This window comes from Frieseomelitta varia, unplaced genomic scaffold, assembly GCF_011392965.1.
Source record: "Frieseomelitta varia isolate USP_RPSP 00005682 unplaced genomic scaffold, Fvar_1.2 scaffold_187, whole genome shotgun sequence".
In the NCBI taxonomy this organism is placed as follows: domain Eukaryota; kingdom Metazoa; phylum Arthropoda; class Insecta; order Hymenoptera; family Apidae; genus Frieseomelitta; species Frieseomelitta varia.
Window position 1 is genome coordinate 145,902 of NW_025109605.1, and position 25,694 is coordinate 171,595.

A 25,694-nucleotide genomic window follows, 5' to 3' on the forward strand; every position below is an offset into this window, starting at 1 on the left:
CAAATAAATTTTCAAATTTTTCTATTAACAATAAATAGATTAAATTTTTTAATTATGTTTAATTGTGTGTAAAATTCACAATTTTGTACCTATATGATTTAACTCAACATTTTGTCCATGATTATTTGTTTTGGATTTATTATAATTATGTTCCAAAAATATATCTTCGACAGGATAACACTACGATAACAATTAGAAAACAATGTTTTGCCTGTTAAAGGACTTGAAAACAAATATTATTTGCAATTTTAACAAACATATATGTTTAAAAATAGCAAAAATATATGTTATATTTTAGAAATACCTATGCAATATGACATTTTATAAAAAAATACATTGAATTGATAAATGAAAGTTAAAATTTTTTTATTGAAAAAAGTAATATCAGTAAATAGAACGTTTTTCATCGAAACATTCAAATATTTACATACAGATTGAATTTGATCTGCTATGAATATAAATGACATATGAATTATAATTTGTTAACCAATTACTTAATATTAAATTAGAATTTCTCTATCCAAACCCTTTTAAATTCGATGTTAATTGTAATTGAATTAATGAGTTTTTAGTTTTATGTTCAATCTTTTTATTTGTTGCATAGATTTAATTATAGACATCTAAAACAATTAATTCATTATTTGGTAATTTCAAAATTAATTCCCTAAAGATCACTTGGAATTTCGTAAATTTAAGGCCAAATTAAATTTCAATTAGCATTAAAGAAATCTTTAGAATTGCAAACAAGAAGATAGAAGGATCGTGGGGAGAAACTTACTTTTTTAAGTATAGCAAAAATTTCGTTCTCGTTTCGAAGGTTTTCTATTGTGAGTTTCTCTCTGTTTGCAACAACCACACTCTTCTACCAATTGTGATTTTCTCTCTCTATTTGCAATAACCACGGTCTTCTGTCAATTGTGGGTTGATTAAATGAAATGTACACCTTTAGTTAACACGTATAATATATAAGAAAATAGAACAATATATGTAACAACTCTCGCATTTGAAATCACACTGTCACTCGTTAGTATTACTCTCTTAACTCTAACTCGCATATATGAACACTTGTTTTCTCGCTCTTGGACAGAGGTAAACTACTGCGCAATAATTTCATGCCATTGTCGCTAGAGTCTCACGCATACTCACACATATATCCTAAAGTCAAATCAACAAACTTAAAACCTAATCCACAAATATAAAACCAAACCCATATCTATTACGCTCATTGTCTTGATCCATTTATGTTTTAAAACTTTAATTTTATTCTAAATAAATTTCATATTTATAGAAGTTTGAAAATATTAACGAATTTTTCGAAGTTAACTTTTTATTTCTTCTTAAATAAATTGATGATTTTTTTTAGTAATTAATTAAATCATTAAAATTAGTTGCACATTCTCACTTTTTGTAAAATATTTTTCTTAATTTCTTAAATTTATCATGTTCGGAATGTCACAATAATACGGGATATGTATACACGAGATGATAATGATTTTCTTTTTAAATATTGATTTCAATTGACTTGTTATTATATTAACAAAAATTTTGTATTATCTAGTTGCTGAGAATCTATCATAAAATAGTGTAAAAAGCTCAATACAGAACTTTTTCATAATTGGTACGAATAGTTATCTACACAAGCGTTGAAACGTGTTTCATACGGATATACATATGGAAGTATATATTTACATAGATGAATACATTACGCGACATTTCTCGTGTTAGTTTTGTGATTGTAAGTAAACATCGCAATCTATGCTAAAGATATTACTGTTTAAAGTTTTTAACATCAATTTGCTCTATTAGTACAAATTTTTTGGTTTTTTTTTACAACATAAATGTATATCTTCTTCACTTTACATAATATTACTTCTTTTCTTTTTAATATATGGATCACTTAACACATTTAATAGTGTGCTGCATCTAATAAAAAATAAATAGAATATAATTTTGATCATTTTATTTTACACAAAATAAATTATACAAAATAATTCATATTATGCAAAATAAAAAGGAATCACAAAAGTAAGACACGAGTAATCGTTTTGTCTTACATAATGCTTATGAATTTGGACACAATTGAACATTGGACTTCAATTAAATTGCATTATTTTTCTAAACTTATAAAATTTGTTATAAAATTATAAAATTGTTTTTATGGATTTTTTTTTGATAAATATAGAAATTCTAAACTCTACAATTCAGTTCAATATATAAATTCAAATTCTTTGAAATTGACATGCAGTCTATTTTTTATACACAAAGTTTGTAAAAAATGTGCTAAAATCAACAGACGAGATGTTCGTGTAATATATATGGCTTTTATATTTATACATATATAATTCAAAATACATGTTAATATGCCCAAGATGCCTCGTAACATAGACTTTTCTTTATCAAAAAAAAGTCAAAGTTCCTTTTAAACGGAGATAATATTGCCGATACAGGTTTTGCGATGCGTGCTTGAGATACATATCTGAAAATTAAATATAAACACTTAATTCTATCTGTTTTACTTGTGTGTTGAATGTTCTGTTTTCCAGTTTTTCTTCTAAAACGAATCTCGAATTTGGGAATTGCTTCTAAGAAGCAGGTGCCATGACGCAAGCATTTAGTATTAACTAATTCCAATTAGTATTAACTAAGATTCCAATGTTTATGCAGAACTGGATAAATTTCATTTAAAATAAAGGTAAAAAATTAAAATTCAAAATAAGCAATTTTAGTCAATTTATTATTTTTCTTCTTCTTCTTCTATTTTTTCTTTAATGTCGCATCGACAGCGAGGTCATTAGTGTCGACGGTGCCATTAGATATGAGTGTAGTAGTTTATGTTTTTGAGGTATTTTAGTACTCTTTGTATGTCATTTTGAGAAGTCAGGTTTGGGTCAGATTTGGGTTAGATTTAGCTTCTCCCGGAATTAGAAATCAATTATTTTCTAATCTTCTATTCAAAGTATTTACCGCCATAATTTTCGCAATTATTTTATGGACTTTATTGCCCAGGATGCATACAAACAATAACAATTTAAATTAAATGATGAGAAACATGAAAACGAAAAGACACGTATGCTATACACAGATAGTACGAGGCAAAACCGGATACCCGGTTCTGCCCCATAGTCAAATATCCGGTATTGTTCAAAGTGCATTCATTTACTAAACATTAAATATTTATACTTGAATATGAGATAGAACGGTGTAAAAAGGATCAAACGCTGTAACGACTATAGAATACAAATATTGTTTATCCGAATGAATTCCTGAATGTGGAAACACTAAAAAACAATCACTTAAATTACAAAACATTGAAAATCTTCAAGTCGAAATTTTTAACTGTATATGTACGGAATACTACGATGTTGATTGTTTCAGAAACTTGTAAAATAAAGTCGTGGGATTCTTCCGAATAATATGCCATAGTTCAATTCAAATATCAGGGATCTTATTTTAAAAAAACGGTATTCGGTACTTAAAAAATGGTACTCGGTTTGACCCGCGAATCATACTTTCTCCTATACGATTTATTTGTTTTAATTAGGATCGAAAAAGTTAAGAAAGATTCAAATAGACTATTTGAAAAAATAGATCGTAGAACTTTTTCGAAAAATGTACTTACATTACAAGTGCCAATAAGAATATATCCCAATAAATAAATACTCTTAAATATGAATGTTTCATACAGAATGGAAGTTATAAAATACAAAAATAAAAATTTTTTGTCGGTAGAACAGATAATTTTTTATCATATTTTCATCAATATGAATAGTATTTATACATAACTTAATATAAAAATAACTTCATTTTTCATCAAACGAATAGTACTTCAATGTAAAAATGGATTTTTAATTAAGTTTTAAATGAACTTGTTTCTATGAAATTTTTATTATACAGATTCTAAAATATCTGATGAGAACACTATTCAAGTATTTCTAGCTATAACACCTCTTTTTATAAAAATTCCACAGAAATAAATATTAATATTATATAATATTATATAATATTCGTTCCATAAGACCAATAATATACAAGTTCGAATTTATATAATATTTGTTCTATAAAAACAAATATACAAGTTCAAACTTATATAATATTTGTTTCACAAAAGCAAATATTATACGAGTTAAAGTACTATATAATAAAAGAATTTTTTTAGAAATGAAAGAAATCTGTTAATTTTACGCGACTACGGTTTTTGGGATCCACAAAATCGATATCAGATATTGAATTGCGCAAGAATCATTGAGTCGTGTGAACGCGCCCATAAAATTATGTATATTCATCATACATAGTATATTGCGATACAAATATTTCTATCTGGAGTCTGACCTGTTTATACCAAATAAATGTATGTTCGTTCACCCCTCACTTTGATAAATTTTTTTTTAAATAACTTATTTTTTTAATGCTCCCGTGGTACTTAATTTCGAAAGACTTTTTGACAGTACTTCTTTCTCAACGAAAATGTTTCGACATGGTACAGTAATCAAAGCCTAAATCTCCATCATGAATTTCTGTATTAACTTTATGTGCAATATCATGCAATTCTATGGAAATCTATGTGAATAAATAAGTTTGAATTATGAAGAAACAAATCATGATTATCGATGGCTTGTTTGTCATCGTTACAGTTAATGCTAGAATAATTTCATATCGTATTATGAATATTAAAATCTCCCATAAGAGATAAGAAATTCTTTCCAATATTGTTAATAGCTTTTTCTCATTGAAAGAGGGCAAAATATAAAAAATAATTTGAGAAATGTTCATTATTTCAATATCTCTCAATATTCTCAATATTTTTTTAAACTATACTTTATTTGATATAAACTAATTAATATTGTTTATATGCAATAACTAGATGCATTAACTAACTTTATTAAAAAATAAATTTAGAAAAAGATAAATAATTTTTATATATATTCTACACGTTTTCTTGTAGAAAAGCTAGCAATACCAAATTGGGTTACTTTTGACACCATTTGATTTTCGTTAAATTGACAACAAATAAGTAATTATTTAATAATTTCAAATAATAAAATTATTTTAGCTCCAGCTTATTTAAGTCTTAAAGAACAATTTCCTATTATTAATAATATGCTATTGGTAAAATTAAACACATTATAAATAAAGCAAATTTAAAAATTGTATTAATTTCATTATTGGAACTTAGTATCATTCTTCGAGAGAATGATTGAATTGCAAACCATAATTTCTTTTGCAATTTTGATTGGATGAAATTGTCAAAAGACCACTTTCTCACGGATTTGAACGAGATTATTTTGTTATGACTTATAAACAATGCAAAAACAAATAAAAAATATCTATTAGATCGCAATTTGCAAAAAATAAGATAAAATAAAATAGTGTAATTTATCGACAAGTTATTCTTCATATATTACACTAAAACTTTTTTAAACTAGAAAGAAATTATGATCTACAAAGATAGAAATTAGATTGAGTTAAATTTAATTTTATCCGATTGCCGTAAGACGAACGATAATCAATGTTGATGCATATGTTAGCAAAGAAAACCGGAAAAGTTTTCTTGCGAATATCTTTAAAATTGTTCATCTCTGTGAAAAACTAATCCCAATTTTTAAATTTGGCAATTTAAAATACTCCCGAAATAATACTATATCTCCCATCTATTATACAGTAATATGACTAAAGTTAATATTAATTTTATTTTTTCTTTTTCAAGAAAATTGCGATTTGAGGAATCTTTCTTTAATATTTTTTCCATTGTTCGTATGTTATAATTTAAAAAAGTGATTTAGAAAAGACCCACCAAAATCCATAAAGAAATCATCTTTCGACATATAGGGTGTCCCAGCATCGGTGACGACCGAGGAGAGGGTGATTCTACATGAAAAAACAAATCAAAAATAACGAATAAAATTTTTTCATTTGAGGTTCCGTTGTCGAGAAAATCGAATATTCATCGAGTGCGCGTGCACTTAACTATGGCTTAGATATATCACAGTCATATATCACTTATAAATAGCATTAATATCATTAGTATCAACATGATTTGCTGTGTTACTCATCTCTGCCTTTGGATTTAGAGTGGATTTAAATGAAAATAAGACAATTTTCTAACATGATGGTGCCCTACCAAATTTTTCTCGAGACGTTAAAAACTTATTAAATGATTGACACGAAGTTTGGATTAGCCGTGATGGTTCAATAAACTGGCCAAGATCCTCACCCCTTGATTTTTATCTATGGGGTCTTTGGGGTCTATGGGGTCTATATTAAATCAAAAGTGTATGAGGAGAAAATTACAAGCCTTCCTCAATTAAAAGCGAGGATTTGATATTTGAAGAATTGAATGTACAAAATACATTAGAATGCGTTCATACAAATCTAATTCGGAGAGTACAGTTGTGTATGCAGCACAATGGGCAGCATTTTCAACAATTTTTGCATTAATAAAGTATGTTAGTAACTAAATTACGTGTGTTATTTTCATTTAAATCCACTCTAAATCCGTTGGCAGAGATGAGTGACACAGCACATCATGTTGATACTAACGATATTAGTGCTATTTGTAAGTGACATATGACTTGTATCGAGATCCAGACATCTAAGCCATAATTAAGTACTTGGTGAATATTCAAAATTGATTTTCTCAACGACGAAGCCTCAAATGAAAAAATTTTATTCTTTATTTTCGATTTGATTTTTCATGTAGAATCACCTCTTCTTCGGTTGTATCACCGATACTTGGATACACAAACTGTATACATAATATTTTCCAAAAACCAAAAAAGAAAAAGAAAAAAAGTATCAGTGCAGCATTTCTTATTTTATGAACACCATATAGAAAACATATTCACCAAATTATTTAGAAACATAGTTGTAACGGTGTAAAATATAGCACAAGATATAAGATGTATAAAATATATAAAATATATAAAATGGAATTAAAAATTTTGATCTGTTTGATAAGTTGAAGAGCATGACTGAAAGTTGAGTAACGAATCACCCGTGCGTGGGCTTTCGCATACACCGCAAGTATAAGCTTACATGTATATATGTACTTATATACTTATCTACGTATTTTCTTGAACTTGATAGTATCATCAACTAATCAGATATGTCAATACGTAACAAACTTTAATCTGCGTTTATATTAAGTATTTACAGCTGAAACGATCGAGACATTCAACTAACAATAGACTAATAGGCTACTTTTGATTGAATAAATGGGTTCCAATTTCATTGATATTGTTTATGCTCGATCAAAAGTTGCTTAATAGAAATAAGACTATAAACAAGGGAACACAGTTCAAGAACGTAATTGTTTACATTTGCATTTATACTTACATTTACATTCAGTTACAAGAACATAAATGTTTACAATTACATTCTTATGGGTAGACAGCGAATATTTATGTAAATGCATATTTTTATAAGAAATAAGTAAAATTATGGACAAAAATTTACTTTGGCATTAGGAGATTCTGAAACTTCTATAGTTCTCATTTTGCGTATTCTGTGTGCAAAACATATACATGTATACATGTACTATATATTCAGTACAACAACACTGATAATCTATAAAATGAGAATATATGTACGAAATAGATAAAAGAGAAACATAATAGTCCAAGAAACATTGGTCACATTTCCTATTATCTGTGATAATAATTAATTTTAAATATATTAATTGTCTTAATTGAGAATATTATTATCAGCAATATTTCTTTGATCATCTTTAATAGCTACATTATTGTTTTTTGTAACACTTTAACATATCTTTCATTTCTCTCACTTTCTCTTACATTATTAAAATAGAATATCTGCTAATAGCAAATGAACTTTTAGTTATTAACAGATATTTTATTCTGATATAATGTAATAATCGAACACTAAGATATTCGAAAAATAGGCTTTACTGTATATCACAAAGAAATTCTAAATATTAATATCACAAAGTAATTTTAATAATATTTTTATTAGTAATAACAGCAGTAAAATTAGTGATATCTTGAATACAAATATTGAAAGCCCACAAGAAATACTGATACAGTTACAGTGTAATACAATGTTCCTTAATTTGTCTCCACATCTTCACATACCAAAAGAGTGACTAATAATATTAACTTAAGCATATTTTATTTATTTGGAATAAAATAAAAACTAATTAATTTTAAATAATGAATTTATCATTAATTTGTTACTGTTATTTTACAAATAACATAGAAAAAGTAACTTTATTTAGTACAAGATTCAAATAATTCCTTATTCAAGTTAATCCAAATAAAATAATAAATTACTTGCTATAAGATTGTCTGAAATCTATGTATCAGGGACAAATTTTTGAAATGGAAATAAAAAAGAATAATTTTAAATAAGGAATCATTTTCATTATTTTATTATTTTAATTCGAAAAATGACTTAATAGAAAATTTTGGGTTCAAATCAAATGAATCACTTTCAAATAAATTATTTGAATTAATTCATTAAAAAAGAATAATTCCAGCAGAATGTAAAGTGTATATAATAGAATTAGAAACTATTTAAGAAATTATTAATAGAAATAAACACATAAAATGAAATAATATATTATTTTACTCGACAGTCAAACAATCAATTGATTTCGAAAAAAAATATCTTGTTCAAATAAACTAATGTAATATTATTTCAAGATAATATCGAGTCAAATAACATAATATGTTATTTAAATAATCATTTTCCAAATATTTTATTTAAATATTTCTCATGCTTAGTGTATATATTTATAATGCAATTGGCAATATTGACAAGAATTAGAAATGATTTGATTACAAATTCTACAAATACAAAGATCATTTTCATGTTCAAGTTAGTTAGTTATTTCAATTAATTAGCTATTTCAAATAACATCTATATTCGGGAATGGTGCCCTAATTTATGTTACGACTGTGATTTTTTGAAAAGAAAAGCCAGCAAGAGGATTAAGGCCTTGTTGAACTAAAGATCTTAGTAGAATTAAATCACATTCCTCGAAAGTTATGTCCATGTACATTCCTCTCAATGGAAATTCCCAAAAATATTTAAACAAAATACGCTTTGGGCTGAGTTGACGAATGATAATGATTTGTCTCAAATATAAGGTCCAAAAACCTCTGATTGTGAGATAAACCCCGATAGAAAGGAAAACAAGGATGTCTTTCCCAATTTTCTATCGGCTCAGAATAATAAAGAACTCGTCTGACAACGGTAAGAGTTCGCTTACCGGAAAGAAGTCATGTAACTCCCAATCGATACAGATCGCCTCCTGAGAATTTTCCGCAAAGCGCAATAAGTAATACAGTCTGTCAATATATATAATCATGATGTTTGTATATCTTAATAAATCAGTGCATTGCTCGCAAACAATTTAACTGAAAAGAATAATATATTATTATTATTATTCAATTCAACATTTTTAAGATACACGTATTATTTGAATAATGCTCAAATTTGAAAGAAAATACGTTTTGGAAATTTACGACAACAAAAGAATTATTTAAAAAAGATCGATGAGCGATAAACGATGATATAATATATACGAATATAAATACATGTGATACATTACCTGTAACCTCAATATTATGCGATATTGCGAGATTGTTTTCGGCATATAAATTAATTTTAACTAGTAAGGGGCGCTATTTACAACAATAAATTGGAAAAAGACTATTGTAACACAATGTAATTTAAACTAAATAACAAATAAATTTTGATATATATATTTGGCATTCATTTTGTACATACTTTATATATTTCGACATATTATAAACATCCACTATCTATTTATCACCATCAAGAAACCTATTGATCGTTGTTTGATTATTTAAGGCAAAGCGAATATTATTAGAACCGATCACTTTGGTAGCTCAATGGCTACGGTATATATTTAAGAAGTATATTCTTTAATGCAACGATAAATTGTTCCTTTTTTTGGAAAATTATTTGTGTACATGATTCTTTTAAGGAAAACATTGTACAGTAAGATGTATTAGGTTGTCCCAAAAGTGTCTTTTGCTACCTGCACGCAGCAGTGTCCTTATCTGGCAATATGTATACAAACATGAAACCTAATCAGTCAAATATCTTTATCTTCAGTCGTCTTCTAGCTGTCGTAGGATACGTTTCATTTGCTTTGAAATCTTTTATATGCCCTTTCATACGACTTTATGGAAAATCAAAGAAAGTATTTTCGACATATAATGCTGCATTGTTTTAAAAAGAGCATCGGTACTAAAAACACCGCAACTAAGATTTGCAGTGTGTATGGGAGTGGTGCTACAAGTGCTTAGACAGTTCGTATTTGGTTTAGGAGGTTTAGAACTGGTAATTTTTATCTGGAAGATGAAGAACGCAGCGGTCGCCCATCCACTACGAATACAAAACTAATCAAAGTCATGGTTGATGAAAATCCGTGATATACTGTTCGTAAATTGGCGGATATTTTAAACATCCCGCGAACAACGGTGCGTAATAATCTTATAAAGATAGGCTACGTCAAGTGCTCTAAAGTATGGGTTCCGCATCAGTTGACAGAGAGCAACCTCCTTAACTGTATTTCGACGAGTGATCTACTTCTTCAGCGAAATGAGAAAGATCCATTTTTGAAGAGACTGGGGATGGGACGTGGATTCTTTACGAGAATGTTACACGTCAACGATCTTAGTCAAGGAATAAGAAGCCTTTAACGGTAGCAAAGTCTGGTCTTCGCCCGAAGAAAGTTTTGATGTCCATCTGGTGGGACTGGAAGGATATCATTTATTATAAATTGCTTCCACAAGGTGAAACAATCAATTCAGTGAAATACTGTTTCCAACTGGACAAATTGAAGGATACAATCGCCACAAAATTAACCAACAGACGAGGCGTCGTTTTCCAGCACGATAACGCCAGGCCCCATGTGTCTTTACCCATCAGGAACAAATTGTTATCTTCGCGGTAAAAAATTTAATACAATAAATGACATAAAAATGCACCTACAACGACATTTTACTAGAAAACCCCAGAAGTTCTGGAAAGACATTATGCGACTTCCGGAGAGATGGAGAAAGATAATAGAACAAAAATCATAATTCAATAAAATAATATAAAACAAAAAATTTTGTGCATCTATTATTTCCTTACAAAACGAAAGAAACTTTTGGGACAACCTAATATGTACATACATATATCGGAAGTACTTATTTATATTTTTTAACTTTGTTCACACAAGTTGATTCTGGATTTAAAAGAAAAGAAAAAAATACTATATTTTGAGCAAAGGAAATCAAAAACTTTTGAGGTATTCAAACGTAATGAAAAGTTAATAGAATATTATACATATCAATATGAGCGACAAAACATATGCTACAGCTACGACGATAATACTGATTAAATTCTTGTCAATATCATTAAGATAATCAATCTTGTATGATTCTGGAATAAAAATATTTGTACATATTAATAGTATGTAGACTTAAGTATTATTTGAATAAAATATCTGAAAAATAATTATTTAAATAATATGTCATCTTATTTAATTCAGTGTTATCTCGAAATAATCTAATGTTAATTTATTTAAGAATGATTTTTCTGTAAATTACTTAATTATTTGGTTATTAAACAAAATAGTACTTTGTTTTATTTTATATTTTATATTTGTATCTATAAATAATTTCTCAAATAGTTTCTAATTCTATTGTATAAAATTCCTACTATTATTTGTTATTTTATTTCAATAAATTCACTCAAATGAAAGATTATTTTCAAATGATTCATTTAATTCAGATGCACAATAAAATTACTTTTGTTAAAGAAAGTTACTTTCTTATCTTTCAAATAAAAGTAATAAATTGAAATGATCCATTATTTCAAATTGTCATCTTTTATCTTTTTCTAAATAAAATTTGTCCAATTCTGGACTATGCATATATATAGTTACCCACCAGTTAATATTACTGTATCATAGTTTATATTATAATTATAATTTTATAAAAGAAATTATACAACAATAAACCTGTTATGCTTATGTTAAAGTTTGAAGTTTCTATTTTTAAAAAACACTGTTTATTTTATTCTAAAATGTTCTTACATCGCACAGTGGATAGAAAAATGAAGACACTTTTTTTATTGTAAATGTCATAATATGTATAGTCATAGCATGTATAGTCATAAATGTCACAGTATGTAAGAGTAGTATAAATAGTCATAGTATGTAAAGTCATAAATGTCATGTAAACAGATTAAAAAATTTTTAATTAATGGATTTGAAGATTGAAGCCATTTTTTCCAATAATTCCATAAAACTTAATGCACAACTTATTCAATTTATTGAATTTTTTTTTTAAATCAATTATTTTATGTCGCATCAATTTCATGGGTTATGCGACAACAGAGAGATTTTTTATATGTTGTTGTAGATCTTGGCGTGTTTCAGATATTGTAGCAGGCTTGAGGATGTTCCACTGTCTATTAGGTTGTCTTTTAGGGTAAGTTTGACTCTGAGTTGTTTTCTTAGCAGTAAGTATACTTCGCATTGCAGTATGAGGTGGTCTATTGTTAGGGTCGTCTTGCACCATTCGCAGAGTGGTTGGTCTTCTTTGGTGAGTATGTATTTGTGTGTTATTTTTGTATGTCCGATTATTATTCTTGATATTACGACTTGGTCACGTCTTTTTAGAGTGGGTGGTATAGGACCCATATTACTGTAATTGAGTTATTGTTTTTTATTGATTCAATGTAGCCGTTTTGGCATTCGTGGATGATAGCATTTGTGGAGTCACTGAAGATGGCGAATTTTCTATTGTGATATTTAAATGTGGTTTCGAGGGCATGTTTTTTAGTGCGTTAAGTTCGGCGGTCAGGATGGACGTGTCCTGGTGGAGCTTGACTTTTGTGGTTGAATGTTCGAAACCGGGTTTTTGATCCATCTGTATAGATATATGTATGGTCTTGATATTTCTGGGTTAGCTCCCAGAACAGGGATTTAAATGTGTTGGTTTGTTTTTTGTCATGTTTGCGTAAATCGGTATCGGTTGTGATTATAGGGACAGTCCACGGCGGAAAACTGGGTACATTTTGGGTTGCCAAGATGACCTTGATGTTGAGATCGTGTTGGGAAATTCTATTATAGAATGGGAGTGCAATTTTCTTCATCGGGTTGTGGTGGTAGCTGCGTTCTGTCGAAAGGTATTTTAATACAGGGTTCTGAGGGGTGCTAGAGATTTTAATAGCAAACTTGATGCTTAGATGCATTCTTCTGATTTTTAGAGAAACTTCCATTGCTTCGCTCAGGATGTCAATAATTGGGCTGGTTGGGAATGCTCCCACTGCTTATTGAATTTTGAATATTAGGTGAATATATATAATGAATATAATGAAGAAGATGTTACGATTACTTGGAATTTTTGTTGTCTAACTAATATTCAAAGTAATAATATATTTACAGAAACAGAAAAAGAAATGTTTATATATTTCTAAATGAAAATTATAGTAAAAATATTTTACTTCATATGTTTCTGAATTAAAATAAGTAATATAAGAAACATGACAATGACTAATGTAGGTACACTGATTTCGAAATGAATTACATATATATTATTTCATATCTGTTAAACATATTAATATTCCCTGACAACATATGATGATGCTGCATTTCTCTCTGAAATTCTATTGAAAATCCTTCAAATATTCGATCAGTAAAATGGTAAAACGCGAAGTAGGAATTCGTTCTTGGAAGTCGGAACGTTGAGAAATCGCTGTTTGGGTTCAGCCGACGTAGATGCGAGATTGGATTGAAGATATGTGCGTGATATATAAGAAACGTGATTCCCAGTACCGAGTCAGAACAGCGTGTAAATGGTTTAATAACAAATTCAATGTTAAAATTGTATAGAAAATTATTTTTTGTTCTTGTAGGTTTATAACTCTGTATATCGCAAGAATTAATTTTCAAGATAGGATAACAAAAGGAATGAAAATACCTAAATCAAAACGTTTAAATAATTGGAAATGCAAAAATGATTTGTTTTTATAAATCTACTTACATATACCTATCTTTAAATCTACATATGTACATATATTTGTTTCGGTAAAACAAAATTATTTGTTTCTGCAAAAATGTATCTATACATCTATGGTGATTATTTGTTAATTATATATCTTTTCTTATGGCTTATATTACTTTTTTAATAATTAGTTAAATTACTAACAGTAGTTAATGTATAATAGTAGAATCACACTTAAATTTTGGTATACTAACTGTAAGACGGCAGATGCTTTAAAAAATATTGAATTTTAAAGACAAATGATTTTCTAATCAAGAAAAGAATAAAACAAAATAGTATGTACATTTTCAATTATAATATTTTATTCGTGGTTAAATAATTTAGGTATTTTTCTGTTTCTTAAATATCTTCTAATTATTTTCATAGTATTCTTTTATGTAGTTTTGGTATCGACCATAGTACGAAATTTGATGGCCTTTGTTATGTAAAACATCTATTTAACAGTCATTAATTTTTCCTAGAGATTACAAACAAAGGAGTTCAAGTTTCATGAACAGAGTAATCAAATAAAACTTAAAAGCTGACTGATTTGACTCTAAAACTTTCTTTATCCAACTATAACTGATGTAGAATATTGAAAATCGAAATAAATGCTCAAAAGATGATTGTCAAACGATTCAAATAGTATTCGATAAAAGAAGCACATATTAAATAAGAATGAACTACTTTTTATTATATAAGATGCTTTACGGAAACCAAGCCACCTGAATGTCTTCTTTATTAGTGATAATACGAAAATCATTCCTGACGTAACTTAAACTGATAGGAGAGACGAATCAAATGGAAGAATTATTTTTTTTAAAATATCATATTTTAATCTTTTTTCAAGCCTTTATTGCATTTTTTATGTAAAAAACGTGTATTTTTTTTTTTTACTTCATCACGTAGCCCATAAAAAAATACATTCAGATATGGTTATGATATGATCTTGGACTGAAAAATTTTTAAATTAATGTGAAACTTATGTTGAGCAAGATTATAATAAACTTTAATTTAATACTGAGTTTATTACCGAGTAAAGTTTATTAACGAAAAATTCGTTTTTCAAAAATTTAGTGTGACATTGTCCAGTTTGACATTGTCCGTACCAAACATTTAGAATCCATGATCTCTGTCTATCAATTTGTCAACCATCGCGGATTCTCACTCGACCAATAATGCATATTTCTTAGATTTAGTTGACCGTGATTTGTAAAGAATGCTTCATCGGTAAATAATATTTCTGTGAAAAACATTTCATCATTTTCATATTGACATATGTCCCACTGACAAAAAAATTTAAACGGTTTTCGAAGTCTGTTGCATCGAGGGCTTGATGAACAGATAAATGAAAAGGATGAAAAATTTTTCTATATAAAACATCTGAAATACGCTTGAAACGGTGGCTTTTCTAACACTGGTTTCATGTGCAAGTTGTCTTAAACTAATATGTGGATTTTCATGGACTTTGATGATGACATTTTTTTGGTTCGTTTTATGGATAACAGTTTTACGTTTCATATATTTCTTTCCGTCGACACTACCAGTTTCACAATATTTACTTATGTAGAATGCGATGGACAAATATAAATATGCGATGGAAATCTTTTTTGATAAATTCAAACAGCTTCTCTTAGGGGGGAACCTAACCATAAATGAAAATCATTTCAATCTTTCCCTGTTTCGAATAACTCATTATGAATCACTTGTTGATACATCCAGAGAACTAACAAATCCTTAAGAGAACTAATAGTAAACGAATTTCATACAGCAGTAAGTAATAGTGTTTGTTTACACTTTCAACATCATTTTTATTGTCGTTCTAATCTGAAATCTTGCTCATAAATTTCATATCAATTTAAAAATTTTAAAATCCAAAATCACTTGAAGGTCATATCATAAACATATTTGAATGTTTTTATATTTGAATGAATTTTTTCATGAGCTACGTGAATAAAAAAATGGAATAAAAAAAATACACGTTTCTTATATTAAAAAATGCTAATGGTCTTGAAAAAAAATGATATTTTGAAAAAAATAGTTCTTCCATCCGATTCGTTTCTTCAACTAATTTAAGAACGATTTTCGTACTATCACTAATAAAAAAGATATTCAGGTGACCTGGTTTTCGCGAAACACCTTGTATATTTCTTACACTTCGTTATTTTCCATCTCTTGTCAATTTCAAAGAGATTAATATTCTACAATTAAAAAAATTTAATAATTGCTTTATAAACTTTATTTCAAGCAAATTATGTCATTTATATTATAAATGCAATTTGGGTTAATTTTGTAAGCATAATGAAATACTTAATTTATGTACTTAATAAAATACTTAATTTTATAAGTATAGTCAAGTTTTAAAGATGATCATAATTTAGTATTTTATTTTATGAGATATTATTAATGACGTTTAAATATAATTAATAATATTGATATTAATCTTGAAGTTTCTTTGGCATCACGGTGCGATTTATACCATAACATTTACCATAACATTAACATTTAACCATATCAAACAGAAACTTAAACAAATATATTAATATTTGTTTATGACACATCAACGCTATACATAACAACATTTTATAACATTATTGATCTTCTCAGAAATAAATATTCATTTGCGTCATACCTTTTATATTATAGTCTGCATGGAAATTAAATTTAATAGAATTATAATAGATAAACATTTATATTAATATTTAAGAGGGAAATAAAGTAATTTAAACAATTTTTTATTGAATAAACTGAATGCATGGCATATTAAATATATGAAATTTCAATGAATATTATTTAAAGGAAAATATTTGACTGAAGTATATAATTGGTAATTATTTATTTTAGGGTCCTTCTCACTGATTTTAATGATAGTGAAATATGTTGTTAAGGTCATCATTCCGAACAACTTTAATTTACAAGATATTTGCAAAAATATAATAATTTATACTTTTTAAAAAGCAAACGTCACCTGTTTTAATCATTGGATTTACAATAGGATATTCAAGGTTGCATAGATTATCAGAATTATTTAGAATTTTGACTTTTTCACCGATTTCAGTGATCTTGAAATATATTGTCAAGGACATTTTCTATACATCACTTTATATGTCTTATATTTTCAAGACATTCATTCATAAAAGAGAAAAATTTGCTGACTAACTTTTTGAGTTATAATATCTATTTTACATTTCTAAAATATATGAATACGATAAAAATTCGTTTATACGAATCAATTAATGTTGAGTTATCCTATTTTGTTTCTCAATGAATCATTAAATTTATTATAAATTATTAACATATATATTCATTTATTAAATATACACTTATATATTTATTAAATATATTAATTAAATAAATCACTTATTTGCCAAATTGAACTCCACAAAACAGAAATTAGAGAAATTGACAAAATAATTTACATTCTTTCTTAAAATTCGCTTTACAATTTGAAACAAACATAATAGAATGTATTATTTTATTCAACAATAAAATGCGGAAAATAGGACACACTTGGAATAATCATATTAATCTTTATTGATCTAAATTATTTTATTATGACCGAATAAATTTTTGTCATTTAGTAATGTTAAACTTAATTATTAAGGAATTTGATCTTAATTATAAAAGCTTATATATTAAACAAGTACTCTGATACTACAATTTTGGTTCAGGAAACCTTTTGGCCTGTAATTTGTATCTAATATGATTTTTTTCATGATACATTAATTTGTAAAACGTTTTGAGGATTTTGAAGACATCACCTTCAAAATGATTGAAAATTAAAATTATTTAAAATTTTTTTCTTTGCTTAACTTAATTAAGAAATAAAAGATATAAATAAAGAATCAAAAGAATTTCACGTTGTGAAATTCTTTATACAAATAAAGTTTTATAAACTTTTTTATAAGATGCAATTTAGTATGCGCATGGTATCGAGTGATCGAAGCATCCATCGTGATCTTGCGACCGGCAATGTTTCGAATATCTACGCACAGTAACAGTGACCAGAGGAAGAGATGAGAATGCGTTCTCGGAAATCACTGAACTGCCTGACTAGGAGTCGGTGTTCGGGGTTAGTTCCAGCGTAGATTCGGTGCTAGGGGTAGATGGGCCGGGGTATGAGAGCGCGTGCCACTCTGATTGTAGCCGCCATACTGGGACACACGAGCCACATACCGACGATTCTTGGTTTCATGCTGCGTGCCTAGACACCCTGAGAATACTTATGACTTGCTGAAGCGGTACGGCTCTCCCTGTAGCTAAAAGTGCCATTTAAAAAACTATTTACGATTAGTCATGGACCAACCCATTGGGACAATTTATCTCTCGATTAAAAATAAAAATAGAAATGGAAGGGTCTATATGTATAAAAAGGAACAAGATATATTAAATAATTTTAAGAAGGTTTCATTTAGCGATCATCATCATTTAGCGAATAAAAATTATAGATCATTTGTTATTATAAATCGAAGTTTTAAAATTTTGTATATTTCAAGACAATGCAATGTAATTTTTATTGTCTTTATTATTATTTCAATTATTATATATTTCTCGCAATTTATCATTTTTAATGATCGTCATGATTTACATTGTTGTATTCATTTCAAAGAAAGAAACAATACGAATTAGAATGAAATAAAAAAAAAATTTTTAACAAAATGACAGCCGTACAAAGCAAGAATTCATTAAATGTGTAACTTTTTTACGCGATAAAAAAAACTATTGCAGATATTGATATCGTCCTAGTTCACAAGATAATCATTTTTGTATGCGTCAAATTAATTTTTGTTCTTTTTCTTTCAGACGAATACAACATAATACGACATAAATCGTAACAGGTTTTAAAAATAATATATTACATGAAATATATAATAATTTGAATAATAATAATTGTACAAAAATTATACTTCTGTTGAAGTATGATCAGACAAATATATAAAATTTCAGAAGCCTTTATATATAATAACCTAACAATTTTTTATCTAACAAATCGTTTAAAAATCGAAAACTTCGAATAAAAATACCACCTTAAGAGATTTTTTAATAGATAGTATGACAACATTATGTCTTCTTTACTCATACTTTTATGAAAACGTAAAATACGTGTGATCTAAAATGTGTTCATTTTTTATTATATTAAAATTATACATATGTTATACAAATATTATGTCCGTTATTTTCTTGATGATGATCAAGTCAATGAACTAAATACTTAGTCAGAATATATATATTTTTTAGAGAATGAAATACTAAAATCAAGTGTGTAAAACGAGAAGTCCAAAAAAAGGATAAGAATAAAGACAGATAGATAGATATAGATAGATAGATAGAGAGAGAAAAAGAGGGGGGAAGAGAGAGAAAGAGAGAAACTATATTGCACTGCTTCAATAATTCGAAGGAAATGCGCGCGCAAGAATCATCGGGGATGGAATTACTGTAAATTTAGAACTTTTACAAAATCTGATGATATTTTTTTGAGTCAATGTAATCAGTCACTATAATGTTATTTTATTCTAATGTTATTTCATTTCAATAATTTTAGTCTATTGATAAAATAAATAATGCAACTGCAAAGATTCATGCAATTTTATATTTTTTATGAACATAATTAAAAAAAAAGAAAGCTAACTAGAAGTTGTTTGTTAAATACTGTAATAAATGTCCTAATTCGGATATTTTATATTTTATGTATATTTTTGCTTTTCTGAGATTATTATCCCAAAAATGCTTAAAAATAACAACAGTTACCATTCTTATTTCCTGTATCTTAAATTTAATTGTATAACAATGCACTATTGCTCTCAAGAAAAATTGATAATTATAAAAATTAATATCACTTACTATTATAAATTTCTTAATTAATAATTACTTTTATTATTACATGACAATTAAAACATTCTATCATTAACAAAATTAATAGTGAATTAAATTATCATATTAATCGATGAATTAATAATTTTATGTACATTTTGAAAAATATCAAATGTAGTATATATTTTTCGTTCCTCTTGTAAAATAATTCCGACGAACACCATCAGTAAAAGGTTCAGATCAAATAATATTAATCTTCAACTCTTCATATGTCGAGACGTGAGCACAAAGAAATATTTTCCATGCGTGCATTACAGGACAAAAATTCAATTTCACTTTTAAAAATTCATCTCGAGACTTCTATTCAATGCCAGGTTTTAAAAATCTAAAGCGGGTGCGCGGTTGGTGTGCATTAATTCACGCAACAAAGAGCTTTTACAACATGTTGGGGTGAGTTTAAAGGTCGGAAGAGATCGCATGCAAAAAGCTTTCTTTCTTGTTACGTAAGCCAGTTTTAACTAACTTCTCGGTACACTAACTATACTTATGTATAAATTTCAGTTCAATCAGAGAGGTGTACACTTTTTCATATAGCAAACTTTCATTTCAGAAAATGTTTACAGGCGGTTAAATATAAATTTAAATACAAGAAAATTTCACAGATCTTCAATCTGAATGAGATTTGTATAGACAGAGAGCTTGCAGTTCTGTTTGCTCAAAATTTTTCATTTTCCTAGCGCGATGAACTGCATGAGATTTACTAAATATAAGTTAGAAACTTTTTATTTTCTTTGCGTAAGAAAGTCCTTTATATTTCTGTATAAAATTCGACATTACTGAAATGTATTTTAAAGCGAATAAAAAATGTTGAATAAATGTTTATTTAAAAAAATAAAATTTCGTATCTAAATTACATAGGCACGGACTTTACTCATTTCTGCAGCAAAAGTTTAAAATTTTTTACCGTACATTTCGATAATGTTCGAATATTATAATATGGTTTCTTTGAAGATTATTGCCCATATATGTAAAATTTCGTTCTATTTCACAAATAAAGATAAGTAAAAATTCATAAATAGATAAATGGTAACTTATGGAGAATTCTTGCTTTATTTCTGGTCATTCAATAATAAAAAAAAAAGTATAAAAACCTAAAAACTAAAATATCAATTTTATAGAAATATGCCAACAAACAATGTTGGCATATTTTTATAAAACAGGAATTTATTTCTTATACGTAATTTGCATTATTTGATTACTTAGTTTTGTCTGTTTGCAATTATTCAATTTTAAAAATTTTAAAAATTTGAAGATAAGATATCAAGTTTCATAGATGATTATATTGTTTTTCATTCCAATATCGAATCAGTTGCAAAAATATTATTAAATTAAAGTTTTGTAAAAATTTACAAATTGAATATGAATCATTACATTAATTAACAAGAATTTTAATTCCTATAATCTTTATTGTTTCCTAATGAAAAGATTTAGACTTAGGACAGAATTAATAGCTATATTAATCAATTATTTTAAATAATGTAGGATTTATTTCATTTTGTATCAAAGAAAATAACAACAAGCCCACTTTAGTCGATATTAATAGGGTATTACCGTAAATAAACTGATATAAAATAAAAATCTTTGTTTAAATTATAAAAGTTGAATGATACTATATTTCATTATTTTTAATATATTATATATGTATATTAATATAATATATTAATATATTATTATGTACGTGTTATGTTTTACTTTGAAAAACAATTTAATGAAAATGAGATCACAAAAAGAAAATAGTATTAATACTTTTGCTAACATATTTTTAAATTACATTTTGAAATTAAGTAATTTATGTTTATTATATTAATATATGAAATAAAGAATCATTAGTAATAAATTATATATAAAGTAAGTACATAAATAAATAATTTTTACAGTCTATGAGATAGGTCATAAAATTGACAAAATTAATAAAAGCATAGTCACTATTAAAAAACATAGCATAGTTATTATTAAAAACAAAGTTCCTAAACATAGGTGCAAAAATAGAACTAAATATTTGATTTATTATAGTTGCATTTAAATTTGATTTAAATACCTAAATAAATAAATATAGAAATAGTAAATTATACCATACTATTTAGTATAATTTATTTCAATTTTAATTTAATTAGTAAATTATAGACTATACTGAAATACAAATAAATAAATTATAGTCAGTAAATTATAGACTATACTGAAATACAAATAAATAAATTATAGTCAGTAAATTATAGACTATACTGAAATACAAATAAATAAATTATAGTCAGTAAATTATAGACTATACTGAAATACAAATAAATAAATTATAGTCAGTAAATTATAGACTATACTGAAATACAAATAAATAAATTATAAACTTATATACAAATTCATATTTTTTAAAATTCAATTAAAAGAGCAGAACCTTAATAGAAAGTTGTTTCATTGAATACTCTAAAACAAAAACACTATGATTATTTCGTACATTTTTATACATCTTTTCATATTCTGTGAAATCCCTCATAAATGCGTCATCCCTCATAAATCCCTCATAAAATTTGCAGTCTACAGACACGTATGAATAATACATACATATGATAATAATACATATGAACAGAAAAATTTTGCAACTTCGAATTCTTTAACAGTTAAGCAGATTATGTGTAACAAGTCTACTTGAATATTGTTTACCACAGTTTTTCCCAGATAATTTCACATCTTCTATTTGCGGTCTAATAGAATTAACGGATGGTTACGTCTTCCCTCAATCAACATTTTCATGAATACCATGAAAGGTGTGACAGAAGACAAGAGAATTACGATACGTAATGGTATCATTGTCGGATGTGAAATTTGATTCTCAGAATAGTCGTATTTGGCTTGTTCTTGATGACTTCATTTAGTTACGATACGTAATGGTATCATTGTCGGATGTGAAATTTGATTCTCAGAATAGTCGTATTTGGCTTGTTCTTGATGACTTCATTTAGTTACGATACGTAATGGTATCATTGTCGGATGTGAAATTTGATTCTCAGAATAGTCGTATTTGGCTTGTTCTTGATGACTTCATTCAAGAGTTAAATGGGTTAAATGGATAAGGAAAGCGACTTACAATTAGATAGCATGTTACTGGCAACCTCTGCAATTTGCTTAGCCAGATAAACTGTGAAATTTTACCACGCGTGAGAATAATTTATCTTTTGTGTTGCTTTTGAGTATCTAATGCATTACATTATTCAATTTGTTTTCCTACAAAAAGCACGTAACGAGATATCTATCAGATCGACAATACATATTCATATTTCAATTCATTAACAAAAAAGAATTAATAATTCATTAATATAATACGAATAAGAAAATTTGTCAAAAACATACAAGATACTTGTGATTTAAGTACAATTTTAATTTATCTGCTCTTTGAAAATTGAATTGACAAATAACACTTCAAAGTTATTCTATTATAATCAATAATCTCAACAAGTTTATAATAAAAAAATATTTATTAAAATATTATATCAATCCGTAATAAAACAGGAATAAAATAAATTGCGTAATGAAATTTGCTTGGAAATTTCCAGAATATTATAACTCGAATTGAAATCTTCATGAACAATAATAATAAAGCGAAAACGTTAATTTTTTTAAATCTATATAGCAGTAGTTTCAACAATGAAAGAGATAATTTTTATAGAATGAAAAATAGATGGAAGTCTTGAACAAACACAAAACTGTCATTACGTTATTCATGTAGCTTTGAAACAGTATGTTTCCGGGATGAAAAATCAGCAGTGACATTGAAACGTCTCTGGCAATCGGGCTCAATTGTTCCATCTTCCGGTTCGTATTAACGTAAGGCCGCGACTTAACAGAATTAACGAGATCGTGTCTAGCTCGTAAAGGGCGGCAGAACGCGGCAGAGTGCGGGGTGGAAGTGGCGGCGGTACGATGCAAACGCAGCGGCCCGCTCGAAGCAGCGTCGGGATTTTGATAACATGTGACTTTATCTGGAATTCCCGAGCGCACAGGTAGCCTGTTTACTTAAGATAATAGCAAAGCGGAGTGGCTGGCTGAACGTAGATGGAAAGCTGGCGGGGGAAAGGCGAAAGGAAATTTCAGCAGGCAATGTTGAGTCCCTGGCAAAAGGGGCGACGAAGAGAAACGAGGAAAGAACGCGGCGAGTCGAATGCTCGGGAAGGGATAGGATCTTGGGCGAGCGGCGATAGAAGAGGAGACCCAGCTGAAGAAGGGAATTCCGAAGAGAAGAGAAACGGTAGCTGGAGGGTTGCTTTGCCGCAGAGACGGAAGCGGCTAAGGGTAAAAGCGGAAGAGTGAAATAGAGGGGGTGAGATTCTCTCTTAGCCGGGCTACAAGAACTTCATTTTCCGAGCCATTACGCCCCGTCCCACTGTGCTACCCTTTACCCCCTTAAATTAATTTATATCGAAATTTTAAATGACATTCATCGGATCGAACAATAAATAACACTACCAGCCGAGGAAACGGCACTACGTTAGTAACGCAAAGCCATCTTTTCTAACCAGTTTTTTTTTATACTTTCGATGTTTTTGTCCCCAAATATTTTCAGAAAAATTTTCTCAACGAGATTTTCCCGATTCGACAAATGTAATAGAATGTATTTAATTATATTTGACACGATAATATAAAATAATAAATCTCATAATTCGCATGATATAATTGTTAGAACAGATATAAATTACATAATCTGTCATAATTTACTATTTATTTAGATATATGGTATTATTATATGATATAGATAAATAGATATATAGATTAATTTATAATGTATTTTCGAGATGTTTGACAATTTTTTTCATCAACTGTTTCATCTCTATTTATATTTTAAAATTCAATTTTATAAAATTGTTAATAATTGAAAAAATAATAATTATTAATCTATAAATTATGCACGTGTGTATATATACATTTCTTTAATTTAAAATAAGCAAAAAAGATAATTACGATATGCAATTAACATTTATCTAATTATATCCTTAAAATTAGATCATTCCAGAATCCAACTTTTAAAAAAGTGTAATGAATTTTACGTTCCGTGAAATTATAATATCATTAAATACGTTACAATCGTAACATTAAGTAAAACAATCTAAAGAAACGTTTCTGTTCATTCAGTCAGAAGATTAATAACACAAGCGCAGTATAGACATTGATACCGTTGAGTAAAATTTTAACAGTCTGGCACGATAATGATACCTGTTATAATAACTTTGTGGTTGTTATTTCTATAAAATCGATTCTTCTTCTCATTAATATCAGTTTTTTTAACATTAATGAATTTCATCTTTTTCTCTAGCGCTTCTGTATTCCTCTGAAACAAATTTGTTTGATTGCCGTTTCGATAAACTCGATATCATCTAATCACTCCATATCAACTAGTAAATTTACCTTCAATGTTTCTCTTTTGACTGTTGTTATTTCAATTATATCAAAAATATTTTCGTTACGTGAGGTATAAATCGGTAATAAATATATGTTTAATTAAAAACAAATAGTTGTTTAAAATGAAACAATTATTCCGCTATTTATTATAAAGTTGTGCATATACATATATATTTATTTGCAATATTTATAATTACAGTAGAGCCTCCTATATAATATTCAAATTAATTAACTTAACAGGGAGGTTAATAAAATTTTCGAATAATAGAACATACATACAATATATATTTAGGATGCCTGATAACTTTGTCCATTTTAAATATCTCTGTTGTTTTTAATAATATGAAAAAATGTTATTAGCGAAAATTAATAAAATATAAAATTTAAATTTCAATAGTTAATAAAATATAAATA

The 25,694-nt window shown here is 27.3% G+C and overlaps 1 protein-coding gene across 3 annotated transcripts in view; it reads right to left on the reverse strand.

The window, feature by feature from the left end:
* Positions 1–25,694, reverse strand: part of LOC122539011 (4-coumarate--CoA ligase 1-like) — a 64,265-nt gene that overhangs the window by 24,765 nt on the left and 13,806 nt on the right. Inside the window, exon 1 of one of the 3 annotated variants that reach the window (XM_043673571.1) lies at positions 779–1,108. The exons of the other annotated variants lie outside the window; for them this stretch is intronic. The gene's annotated coding sequence lies outside the window, so the exon portion shown is untranslated. Of the gene's footprint in view, positions 1–778; positions 1,109–25,694 lie in introns of those variants that run through there. 3 annotated transcript variants of the gene reach the window in all.